The sequence below is a fragment of the Oratosquilla oratoria genome, chromosome 23 (genome assembly GCF_046742065.1).
Source record: "Oratosquilla oratoria isolate Oo_2021 chromosome 23, ASM4674206v1, whole genome shotgun sequence".
Taxonomy (NCBI): domain Eukaryota; kingdom Metazoa; phylum Arthropoda; class Malacostraca; order Stomatopoda; family Squillidae; genus Oratosquilla; species Oratosquilla oratoria.
The window spans coordinates 7,278,120-7,290,524 of record NC_134799.1 but is presented as its reverse complement, the minus strand read 5'-3'; the positions used below and the strand labels follow the sequence as shown (position 1 = coordinate 7,290,524).

The 12,405-nt window shown below is 41.0% G+C and overlaps 1 protein-coding gene across 1 annotated transcript in view; it reads right to left on the bottom strand.

The window, feature by feature from the left end:
• The window catches only part of LOC143037707 (uncharacterized), a 395,763-nt gene that overhangs the window by 239,344 nt on the left and 144,014 nt on the right, over window positions 1–12,405 (bottom strand). The gene's annotated exons all lie outside the window — the stretch shown is intronic.

Below are 12,405 nucleotides of genomic sequence, written 5' to 3'. Positions count from 1 at the left end.
TTTGTACAAGAGCACACCTCTCCCAAAACCCAGTCCCACAGTTGCACTCCAGCAAAACCTAACTGTGAATGTAGAAAAAAAAAAAAAAGGAGGGGGAGGGCACCGAACTCAAAGTCTATAGCAGTAATACAGGAACAAGTACTCACTCTTCCCAGTGAGGGTAATATTGAATTGGTTTAACATTGGAAGCTCCCTCATTAACCCCTTCGTTACTGACCCGCCAACCTTACGTAAACAAACGTTTCAAACCGTCCCACGAATGGCTGGAGCCTTATGTTTGTAAACACACTTGCCACCACATGGGTAGAAATAACCCAGAAACCGAGGCCTTGAGAGCCCTCAATACACACAGCTTATAACTGTGACGTGTGTGTCACGGGGAGCACGCTCCGTTCCTGGCGGGTGCACTCGGCCGTGACACGCAGGTGTCACAAAACACGCATCTGGTACTCAAGGGGTTAAGATGTTAAGGACAGTGCCCCATGCACAGGACTGTGTTTACACCACAGGATTATTATTTTTCTCTCTCTCGCTCTCTATCTGTCCCTCCTTCCCTTATAAGGAAGGTAGCCAAGACAAAAGGCATGTACCCATTCCTTTCCTCCTCATTTTAGTTCCTTGTGGATGACGGGTCATCACTGTTTCCTGCCCATTGCCTTAGATCAGAAGCAATATAGCAAGACATAGTACAGTATATCCACACTAAGGCTGCTTCACTTAATTAGCGACCCCTTCTTTCTACCCCCAGTGCAGAAAGTAGAATAGGGAGATATTTCTTCAGGCCACGTCAAAATATCATTTACACGTAACCCCTCCTTCCCATACATTGTGTATCATCTAAATGGCCATTCAACACACCCCACTATCTCCTACCTTCCCCCCTTCCCTGCTCAACAGGCATTTCCCTCTTACATACCTCCCAGGCTCTCATTTATGTCCATGTTTATGCTGAAAGAAGAGATGATAGAAAAAAGCAAGAAAGAAAGAACATAAGGAAGAGACAGTACCTATACAAGTACTGTAGATTGTTTTAAGATACACAAAGGAAATGATAAAGTAGTTTTTAAAACAAAGATGGTGTGCGTGTACAGTTCTGGCGACATCCCTTAAGTGTTGTAAAATAGCTCTTGGAATTGTAGTCCTGGAGGAGGAGGAAGAAAAAAAAAAAAAAAAAAAATGGACCCCCAAAATTTTGAGGTGATTGGAAAAAGAGCCCCAGAAAAAATATATATATATATATCCCTAAACTTGACCCATAGAGACAAAGTGGACCCTGACTTGAACTACCCAAGTTTCTTGGTCCCAAAACCCACAACCTTTGAGTTGAAGTGAAGTGAAGTGTCCCATAAGAATATATGATGAATTCAAACAGAAATCCAGAACCCTCCATGATATGCGACTCTTATAAGAAATCTTAACAGAAATGGTGAGGAACAGGGAATAATTGGTGAGGAGCAGTGTGGGTATAGGAAAAAGAGAAGATGCATGGATAAGTATTTGTGGCAATGCAGATTTTTGAGAAGTTATTGGCAAAAAAGTAAGGATGTTTTTTGGACCTTTATAAACTTTGAGAGGGTTTATGACAGGAAGGTATTGTAGATGTAAGGGATTGAGGGAAGATTGGAAATAGTAAGGGTGAAAGCAGGTCTGCATCAGGGCTGTTATGTATCCATGGCTGTTCGATATGTACATGGATTGGATGATAAGATGCGAGGGAAATGGAAATGGTTTGAGGAAAGTAGGAGGTGACCCAGTTGTTTGCTCATGACAGTTTGTTTGTGGTGGGATCAAAGAACTAAGAAGGAATGTAGGATATTTTGGCACCAGATGTTTCAGCCTCAGGAATAAACTGTTGACCCCGGACATTTTGACTATATTCATATATATCACTCTTATATGATGTATTATTTTAACTTACAACATTTTAGAACATCTTTATTCAGTCAAATATGTAATATGATACAAATCTATTTATATTCTATTCATTAAGTATATACAAGTAAAGATTGACAAAATATGAAGATGAGGTGGCAATGAAACTGAGGTTAAAGTATGGATAATCTTGCACCTTTTTTCAATACTTCTTAGCTACATCTGTGCTCATGTGGTGATGCTGTCTCAATCGCCAATGCTGGACACACTGGATATGTCTGCTTCCCTGGCCAGTCCAACCCAGACTGATGACATCACCAATGCAAGTGGAGGCATATCCACTCGTCAAGGTTCACAGCTCATTCACAAGAATCACAGCCAAAGGGAAGACGGCCAATCAGAAGGCTAGACATTCCAATGGGACCTGTCCGTGATCCCACAACGGGGTTTAAAAGGACGGCCTCTTGCCAACCAATAGCAGAACAGCCTCACCAATCACCGCAACAACAACTCGTCTCCAGCTCCAAGACCTTCTCCCTCCTAGCATCGACTGGGGACCTCCAACTCCAGATTTCAGGCTTGCCAAATTCTCACCTGATTCAGTGATTAAAGACATAAATTTCACCGTGTTGATTTCCTTCCTTGATTGTCCTTCATACCAGAATACTACACTGAATTGATCAGGTAGATGGTTGTGTTCATTAATTACTTGGTTCCTGATGATCTAGAGTTGAGGTCAGAGGAGCTGTGCAGTTTTGAGGTGTGCCATGTTTTGTTGTCTTTGTATCGGGGTGGCTAATGAAACAGTCAAATAATGCAATAATGGAAAATTTGTATTAGATATAAGCACTACAAAAACGAGCGTCTGGTCGCTTCGTAAGCTAGATCAAGACTGACGCTAAGCGACACGACCAAGCTCCCTTTGGTGGGAAACACACGCTCAAAATGAACACTTGGTTCTCACAATAATGTATATAATATAATGTATATCTCACAATAATAATGAATAAACAATATTACAAATATGTATGTACAACACACAAAGAATATTCTATGCCACCATTACATAGCTCGGCCACCACCACTCGGTGACTCCACCAAGCAAACGTAAAGAAATGACCAGGCAAGACAAAAGCAAACATAACACAGCTCACACACATACAAAGGGGAATACAAAAATGTGGAAAAGAATAACATTAGCACACCCTAATACATAAACAAGAATATATACATAAGAATCACATACGACATAATGAAGGTACATAAGAAACACATACAACAAAATAAAAAAAAAACTGGCGCCAGTCAATCAAAATACAAAAGACAGCAATTGCCAGACGTCCGGGACATGACACTTAATAGCTAAACAAGAGGTATACACACAAATCAATACACTTAATAGAGAGAAGAAAAAAAATAGACACAAAGTACAGGTCAAGACAAACATAAATAATATAAACACTGTACATTTTCAGTTATGAAGACACACGACCCCTTGAACAGAGATTATAATTGTGAGGGGTAGATACAGAAGGCATAGTTTGTACAGTGGGCCTTGGTGGAGGCCAGGTAAATGCCGGTATGGGCACCTGAGTGACCTAAGTCTGTCCACATGCACCACTTCGCTCAGTCCCTGTGAAGGATCAAAGACCCTGAATTTGTTGGGATGCAACTTCTTAGTAACCAAAAAGGGACCAGTAAATTTACAGTTTAACTTAGATTGGCAGTCAGGCATGCTCTTATAAACATGATCACCAAAAACGATGGTAACACGCTTTGCATGAATATGTTGATGTTTCAACATTTTGGCCTTGGAAACCTCAAGTTTTTCTTTCACAGAGTCATAAATGGCATGCAACATGTGACTCTGGAGTTGACTATAGTCATCAAAATTGTAGAGGGGACGAGCAGGGCTGTCAATCACATCATAAGGGAGCCGTTTTTCAACTCCATAGATGACATAATGAGGCATTTTTGCCTTTAGAAACATTAATGGTGCTATTAATAGAAGCACTGACATGGGGAAGCCAATCTTCCCAAGATTCATGAAAGTTACTAGCAACGTGTCTGAGTATATCTAGAATTTCCCTATTCGTCCTCTCTACAAGACCATTGAATGCCGGATGGTAAGCAGTCATGAATGTTTGTGTGATGCTGTAACGTTCACAAATACTTGCCAAAACCTCATTCCTAAATTCAGTACCATTGTCACTTAGGAGCACCGAAGGAGTAGTGTATGGACACAAAACATGAGAAACTGAAGCATGGGCTACAACTGGTGCAGACTTGTTATGTAAAAGGGAGCTAATATTACAAAACGACTAAAGTGGTCCACACACACAAGGACATACACAGAACCTTGAGTGCTACGAGGCAATTGCAAAAGGTCTATAGCCACAGTCTGAAAAGGGCGAGAAGGAGTAGGGTACTCTAAGATGGGAGCAGTGCACCTAGAACCTTTGTTCTGGGCACAAGAACTACACCGGGCTACATGAGAGGTAATGTCTAGTCGCATTTTAGGCCAATAATACTTCTTACGCGCCATAGCCAGAGTTTTGTCATGACCTGGGTGACCAGCCTGAGGGGCATCATGAGCAAGGGACAAAACAACGGGAACTATAGAGACTCGGGGATCACTAGCTGTGCCACATCCTGCTCAAACACTTCCACATTATGAATGAGAACCTTGTCCTGCAAGGAAAATTGGGACAGAGGTACCGGTAAAGCTGGTAAGGTGGTATCATCACCAGACTCCAAAGCATAAATGACAACAGACCAAACAGGGTCTTCACGCTGGGCTTTGGCCAGATCCTTCAGGGAGAAGTTGTCAATTACTGCAACAGCAGCAACAGGGATATTACGTGAAAGTGCATCAGCAACGTTGTTTGCACGCCCTGGAATATGTTTAAGGGTTGGATTGAATTCCTCAATCGTGAGGAACCATCTGGCTAGATGGCCTGAAAGATTTTTGCCCTTGAAAAGCTGAGTGACAGCAGTGTGGTCCGTGTAGACTGTAATAGGATATCCAAAAATGATATCACGGAAATGCTTTAAAGTCCACACCACTGCCAGGGCTTCTAAATGAGTAACAGAGTAACGGGACTCTGGGTTATTAAGAATGCGACTAGCACATCCATCTACTTGTTGCATGAGTACAGCTCCAATGCCTGTACCAGAAGCATCTGTACAAATAGTAAAGGGGAGACTATAATCTGGGAAGGCTAACAAAGGCTGAAGTAAGGGCAAGCTTCAAGGAATCAAAACTTTCCTGATGAACATCACGCCACTGGAAGGAAGTCCTTCTTGAGGAGGCGAGTGAGAGGGGAAGTAATTGAAGCAAAGTCTTTAATGAATACACGATAGTATCCTGCAAGTCCAAGGAAGGAACGTACATGTTCAACTGACTTTGGTATAGGCAAGTCCCTCACTGCCTTGATTTTATCACCTGTGGTGTGGATACCATGTTTGTCTACAACATGACCTAGGAATTGGATACTAGACTTGAAAAAGGAACACCTGGGTAAATTGAGTTTCAACCCAGCTTCAGCAAAACGTTGCAAGACCATGGACAACTTAGTAAAGTGGCTTTCCACATCTTTGGAAACTAAAATTGAATCATTCAGGTAAACAAAAAGTCCATCCCCCACTAAGCCATGAGAAATGAAGTTAAACAAGCGCTGGAGTGTCAAGGGAGCAGTCCGCAAACCCATGGGGTAATAAAGCCATTCATAATGTCCACTGGGAGTCAAGAAGGCCGTGACTTTACGAGACTTCTCCTCCAGGGGTATCTGCCAAAAACCGGCTTTTAAATCTAAGGTGGTGAATACCGTATGACCAGTGCCAATGGACTGGAGAAGGTCGCTTAAAACAGGCAAAGGGTAATGGTCAGGAACAGTGACCTCGTTAACTCGCCTGTAATATATAACTGGATGAAAAGATCCGTCTTTCTTAGGCACCAGGAGAAGAGGCGAGTTCCACTCTGAGTGGGACTCCTGCACAACGCTTTCACGCAATAAGTCGTCAACCAAGGATTGGGCTATAAGCCGACGAGAGTGAGGTAACCTGTAAGAGGGCACATAAACAGGACGAGCACCTGGCTGAAGATCAATTCTATGAACCACACGATCTGTAACACCTTATGGATCACCAGGCAAAGCCAAAGCTTGATGGTGGGTAACTAACAGTTCAATGAGACGAGGCGTCTCACCAGGAAAATCAATCTCGCCTACAAATGTGGCAAACTCAGAAGCTAAGTGAGCAGGGTCACGTGTTGGAGAAGACTATAGTACAGAAGCTGCTATGATAGGCGAGTCCTGGAAAGCAACAATGTCAACCACATCAAAGGAGCATAAGTGGCTGCCAGGAGAGAGCAATAGGAACATCCGTGACATTTGTTACCATCGCCGTGGTAACATGACCCTCGCGAATAGTGGAGAGTTCCTTCTAATGCAAGGCGACGAATACGAACAGAGTCAGGCAGAGAGAGAACGTCAGACCCTATCGGGGCACCTGAAACGCGCACCGAAACTCGAACTGAACTTGAAGGCCCAGTAAGATGCTCCCCTATAACAACAGCAGCACAAGGAGAATTAGGGTTAAAGCGCTTAGAAGCTGGTGAAGGCAAATGTGCGGACTGATCAAGCACAGGAGAATTAAAAAAAAACAAAAAAAAACTGGCCTATCTGATGCAGGGATAACAAAATTGCAGAAAGTCACTACACGGCGACTAGGAGAAATATCTATGCCATGAGCTGTAAGAGCATCAATACCCAAGAGACAGTTAGTTAAGGTTTATTCAACAAAATAAAATACATTTTATACATACATACAGTATATAATTTTTTTTTTTTTTTTTTTTTTTTTTTTACAAAATTGCTTGTTGAAAAGGGAGAGCGTGAAGCAAAGCTTATGGGGAATTGCTCTCCCTTTAAGGAAAATTATTTTCATTTTATTTATTTTTGTTACATGTTAGTATGATACATACATACACATATATACATATAAACACACACACACACACAAACATACATATACATATATACATCTATATATATTTTTTGCAATGAGATGCGACACGACGCCCATTAACTCCGACCTCACGTAGGAATCGGGGTCACGTGCGAGCAACGCATCTTGTGGGGGTCAGGTGGGAGGTGAGATGTCAGGTCGATTGTTGACGGGACGATAATTGCTTACTGTGCGGATCCGGGTCACCGTCACCTGCAGGAAAAAAAAAAAAAAAAAAGCGGCAGACTTGGGCGGTACATGACAGTTTCTCTATGAATACAATCATGATATGGACCTGAAATGTTCAATATACTAATACTTATAGATTAATGACTTTTTTAAATATTGTTTGAATGTTGATAAACATTTTGTCTTAGGTAATTCCTTTTCAAGTTTATTCCATGTGTTAACACCTATAATAGATAAGCATTGGCCTTTTTTGGTTGTTCTGTATTGAGTTTTAATTAAAGAAGTCGTTTGTATGCCTAGTCGCATAGCGAGTTTCGTAAGTTGAGTAAAATTTCAATATATTTTGATTAATTTGTTTATTGCAGTCACACATAAGGGCAATACCAGAAACAACAACGAAAGTGACATGGAAAACTGTAGCATGCGAGGGAAACTGTAAGGGAAGACAAACAGACCCAAGAACATGCAAGGGAGAACCTTGCACAGAATGCAAATTATAACAAAAGGGAGATAAAGGGAGATTGTACAATTCCCGGAGAGCAAAATAAGCCTTTCTACTTATGAGACTACATTCTGCACCAGTATCTACAGTGACTGAAATAGGCGTATCCCTTGTAAGAAATTGGAAGGTAAGTAATTGGGAAGACTCAACAGCTAAGGGGATGATTTGAGACCGAACATTACTGGTCAAATCTTTGGGTTGTGAAACAAGCGCTGGTGAAAATGGGACTGACGAGGCTGATGAGAAGTCTCATCTCTAAGTTTCAAAACCTTGAAACATTGATCAGTCGAGTGTTTACAATGACCATGGATATGGCAGTAACTGAGTTTATCCTGTGGCTCTACTCTAGAAAGGTCATGCGTCATATTAGAAGAAACATTAGATACACTCCTGCGAACAGGGGACTGTCTTGACTTGTGTACCTGGCGCCTACGGCGGTAACAAAAATTGCTTGTATGACCAGAAGTGTTACAAAAGGTACATGTAGGGATGGGGGGGGGTAATTGTAGATTGAGGGGAGCTATGAGTAGGAACTGTAGACTGAGAGGGCTGAGGAGAACAAGGGACATTGGCATGTTGAAGAGCTTTGTTAATACACAAAGAACTAGAAGGCATTTCCCTTAGTTTACATGAAAGCCTTGATGCAAAAGATAATAGAGTTTCATCAGTCTTATAGCTGAGAGAAGATGCAGCTCTTCTCTCAAAAGACACCAAAAAAAGGATGTAAAGCAAAAATTCCAAAATAAGGCGGAACCTATCTAAAGTGATAGTGCCATTATCTACCCAGTCTGAATGTGAGAGTGAATCGAAGGCGTCAACAACAATTATACTGGCCTGGGCTTGAGCACGCCTGTAGTCAAGAGTACCCAGTCGGGATACGAGGGTATCAGCCAGTTTGAAACACCATTGGAAAGAATTCCCAATAGGAGTATCTGAAATTTGTTAATGAAATTAGACCTAAAGATGTCATAATTATAATCCAAAGACTTGGGATCCAGGCCCGATGCAGACAGCATCTCTGACGCTAGTGAATTAGGTACAAGTTGTGACCTCACAAAAGATATCTTTTCAGGCCCAGTCGAAACATTTGAGTTCACTATAGCATCCTCGCATTGGCGAATAAAATCTATAGCCTTATAATGGGGATCTTGGCCCGAGAATTTAATAACAGAGGGTTCTTGGTGTAATAAAGTTAAGGTATGAGCAATTGTTTCAGATGGTGCTTGGGGATTGATAAAAGATGGTACCTTTGGTTTAGACATATTAGAAGGGGGGCAAGATAATTGCACCCCACTACGTAATAACATAAAAATCAAACAAAGAAAATACAGTTAATAATGGTGATCGCAATTAATACACTCTCCGAATTGGAAGACTAGATCACCTGAAAGAATTTAGGCAATAATATTCGCTCTAATACACAAGGAGCGTTATTAATACAAAATATATGATTCACAATTAAGCCACTTAATTACCAAAACTACAAAATCACCACGTAATTACCAAAATTACAAAAATTACTGCAAGAACGTAAGCAATAATATTCGCTCTAATACACAAAGCAAGAGCGTTATTAATACAAAATATCAAGGTCTAAATATACAGGTCTGACCGTTTGAATTATTGTGCGCAGCTTCTGACGTCATTAGGCTGGGTCCGTTTTCTCTTTGTGAAACACTGAAGAAAACTGTGAAACGCCAAGGAAGACAGGAACTATAATATTTTATATTATATATATATATATATATATATATTATATATCATATATATATATATATATATATATTATATATCATATATATTATATATTCATATATATAGACAGGAACTATAATATTTTATATATATTTATATATATATTTTATATAATATTTGTCAGTATATAACTAATTGCGTGGAGCGGTGCGAGCGAATGTAACAACATTCCCGAACGACGCGCCAGCTTCAACTGACAGCTATAGGGCCCGCGAACCCCACTTTGAACAGCCAGGTGACGTTCACGGGCCCGCTGCGCCAACTCCCTCGAAATTCGGTCGGAAGTGGTTAGACCTTATATTCTTAGATCTTGCAAAATATATGATGCACAATTAAGCCACGTAATTACCACAATTTTCTAACAACTATAAACAAGGGAAAACGTTACCACACAGGGGTAACTATACTAGATCTTAAGGCAAAGGGATCATGATTATGACGTCACAATATGGCCGCCGTGAACGCCAACCAAATTGGCCATCTTGCCAGACAAAGAACCAATGACCAATTATTTCATTATAAACAGGAAATACAATATGGCCTGTTAAATAAATAAATAAGAATTATGTACAAGCCTGAATAATGCACTGGCAAAGGAGACGAAAGTCACTATGGAAATCAGCGAACGACGATCACCGGCCGATGTGAAGAATGCGTACGTATAAATTTGTTTGTCCAAAATCCTTTACCATCCAGGGTCCAAATTACAGTCGGTACACACAGGAACATAAGACGATCCAGTGATAATCGCAGATGATGTCGATGAACGCTTAAACGCCGACGTCAACGGGAAAGCACTCGGGAAAAAATCATCTAGCGCACTCAGAGAAAAATGTTCCTGCGCCTAATTACGCACAAAATGTTCAAAGGAAAGGTATGAATAGTTCCATTGTCACTGAAAAAAAAATTGGGAGAGAAGCACAAACGACAACAAATGCGATATCACCGACCGGCATTTTTTTTTTTTTCAAAGTTCACAACGAAATACGAGCGTTCTGCACAAAGTTCAATTCACCAATTATAATTAAAAACTGAATTGTTTTTCCGCTGTCACCATATGTATCGGGGTGGCCAATGAAACAGTTAAATAATGCAATAATGGAAAATTTGTAGTAGATATAAGCACTACAAAAACGAGCATGCAGTCGCTTCGTAAGCAAGATCAAGACTGACGCTAAGCGACGGGAGTCACGGGACCACGCTCAGATTTAGCGGGAAACATGCACGCCCAAATGAACACTTGGTTCTCACAATAATGTATATAATATAATGTATAATATACAATGCACATAACAATGTCATATCACACAATAATAATAAATAAACAATATTACAAATACGTATGTACAACACACAAAGAATATTCTATGCCACCATTATAAATCTTTGTCTTGATGGCCACTCTTGTCTGACATAATACTGGGTGTCAGCTCGGCTGTCCCACAAGCACAGAAATCATGAATACTTTGTGCATCCACTTTTAAGTCCAAGGATGGATTCAACGATTTTAAGACCACAGATCAACCATTTGTGTTCCTCGAAGTTGAGAGTGTAACTATGGCTGTTACTGAGCTAGTGACACCGGGGAAGATTGACATTCGGTTTCGGTTCCGCACTTTTATTGGCAAGACACTGATATACACACGCGAGTGGGCCGGCCGAGCATTAGAAGGATACTGACCTTGACCTGACCTCACACCCGCCTTAAGTACCCGCGGGGCGTACCGAAGAGTAGCGCTCCTCTGGCTGAGGCAGGGTTGCCGTGCGTAGCCCGGAATTGTGCTTTCCTACGGATACAAATACATGTAGTACAGCCGTAATATTTCCTTAACCTACACATATGTACTATGAGGCCGAAGGCCAGCTGTCTGTCCCCCACATTTACACTCACTGTCTCGCCCCTTACTGCAACGGCGATATTACAAGCCGAAATACTGCGTAGAAGCACATGTGGGGAACTCCGTTCACCTCATGAGTAGATAACAAACGATCCATGTTGTTGTAGGTTGCTTTCATTTCAACTGAGTGTCCAACAGGAATCGATGAAGACTTATGTCCATTATTCAGAAGAAATGCCTTGAGTCAATGAAAAGTCTTCATTCCATGGCATCATATTTCAGACCCAATGATTTGATCAGGTCAGCAATATTGTTGCAATAGATCAGTGAAGGCGCTTTATCAAACGTGAATAATTTTCTAAATTCTCTCTTGTGGTCGCGATATCAATATAATGTCCTTGGTACCAGAAGACGTTTCTCTCGAAGACGTGAACCAGCTTGTGTCCTCTTCTGACTTGTTGGCACCAAACTCGGTTGTATCTGTCATTTCACTAGATTCGACCGTGTTATCTGTGGAGATGTTGCCACATCTCCACAAATAACACGGCCCGCACCGGGAAATCTCCTAACCCCGCCTTAGCGGTCACTTCTCGTTGCGCTGACTATAGTCCATAAACGCTTATATGATAGCGCTATATTGAAAAAAAAAACATGTAATAGAAATTTAAACATATTTTAAGATACCAGACCTGACCAAAGAAAATTAATGATATTCATAATTCAGCATGCAAACATGATCGTAAATCAGTTGGAAAACCTTTGACCTTCGGAAAAAAAAAAAAAAAAACGCAGGCCAAATTGCCAATGTTATCAGCGTTTCCACCGTTAAGGACAATATCATGCCTAAGAGGTGGAGTCAGAGATGATAAAGTACTTGAAGTGGGTACTGTTTAAATGTCCCAACGTGTTTTCTAACCTCCTGTTGATACAGTAATTTTAGCTCATGTTTTCAAAAAGCTCTTGCATTTTAGGTGTATTGGAAAATAAGTGGTGGGTATTGTTTGAATGAAAGCAGGTAAGGCACCTAGTCTAGATGGGTGTCATGCAGAATGTCTAAAAAAAAAAGGAGGTACGGTGATGGTGGACTGGGTGGTGAGGTTATTTAATTTTTGCTGGAGACAGGGTAGAGTGCCGGGGGACTGGAGGAGTGCCTGTATAATTCCACTTTACAAGGGAAAGGGGCACAAGTGTGAATGTAGTAGTTTCAGAGGGATTAGCTTGTTAATTGTAGTTGGGAAGGCT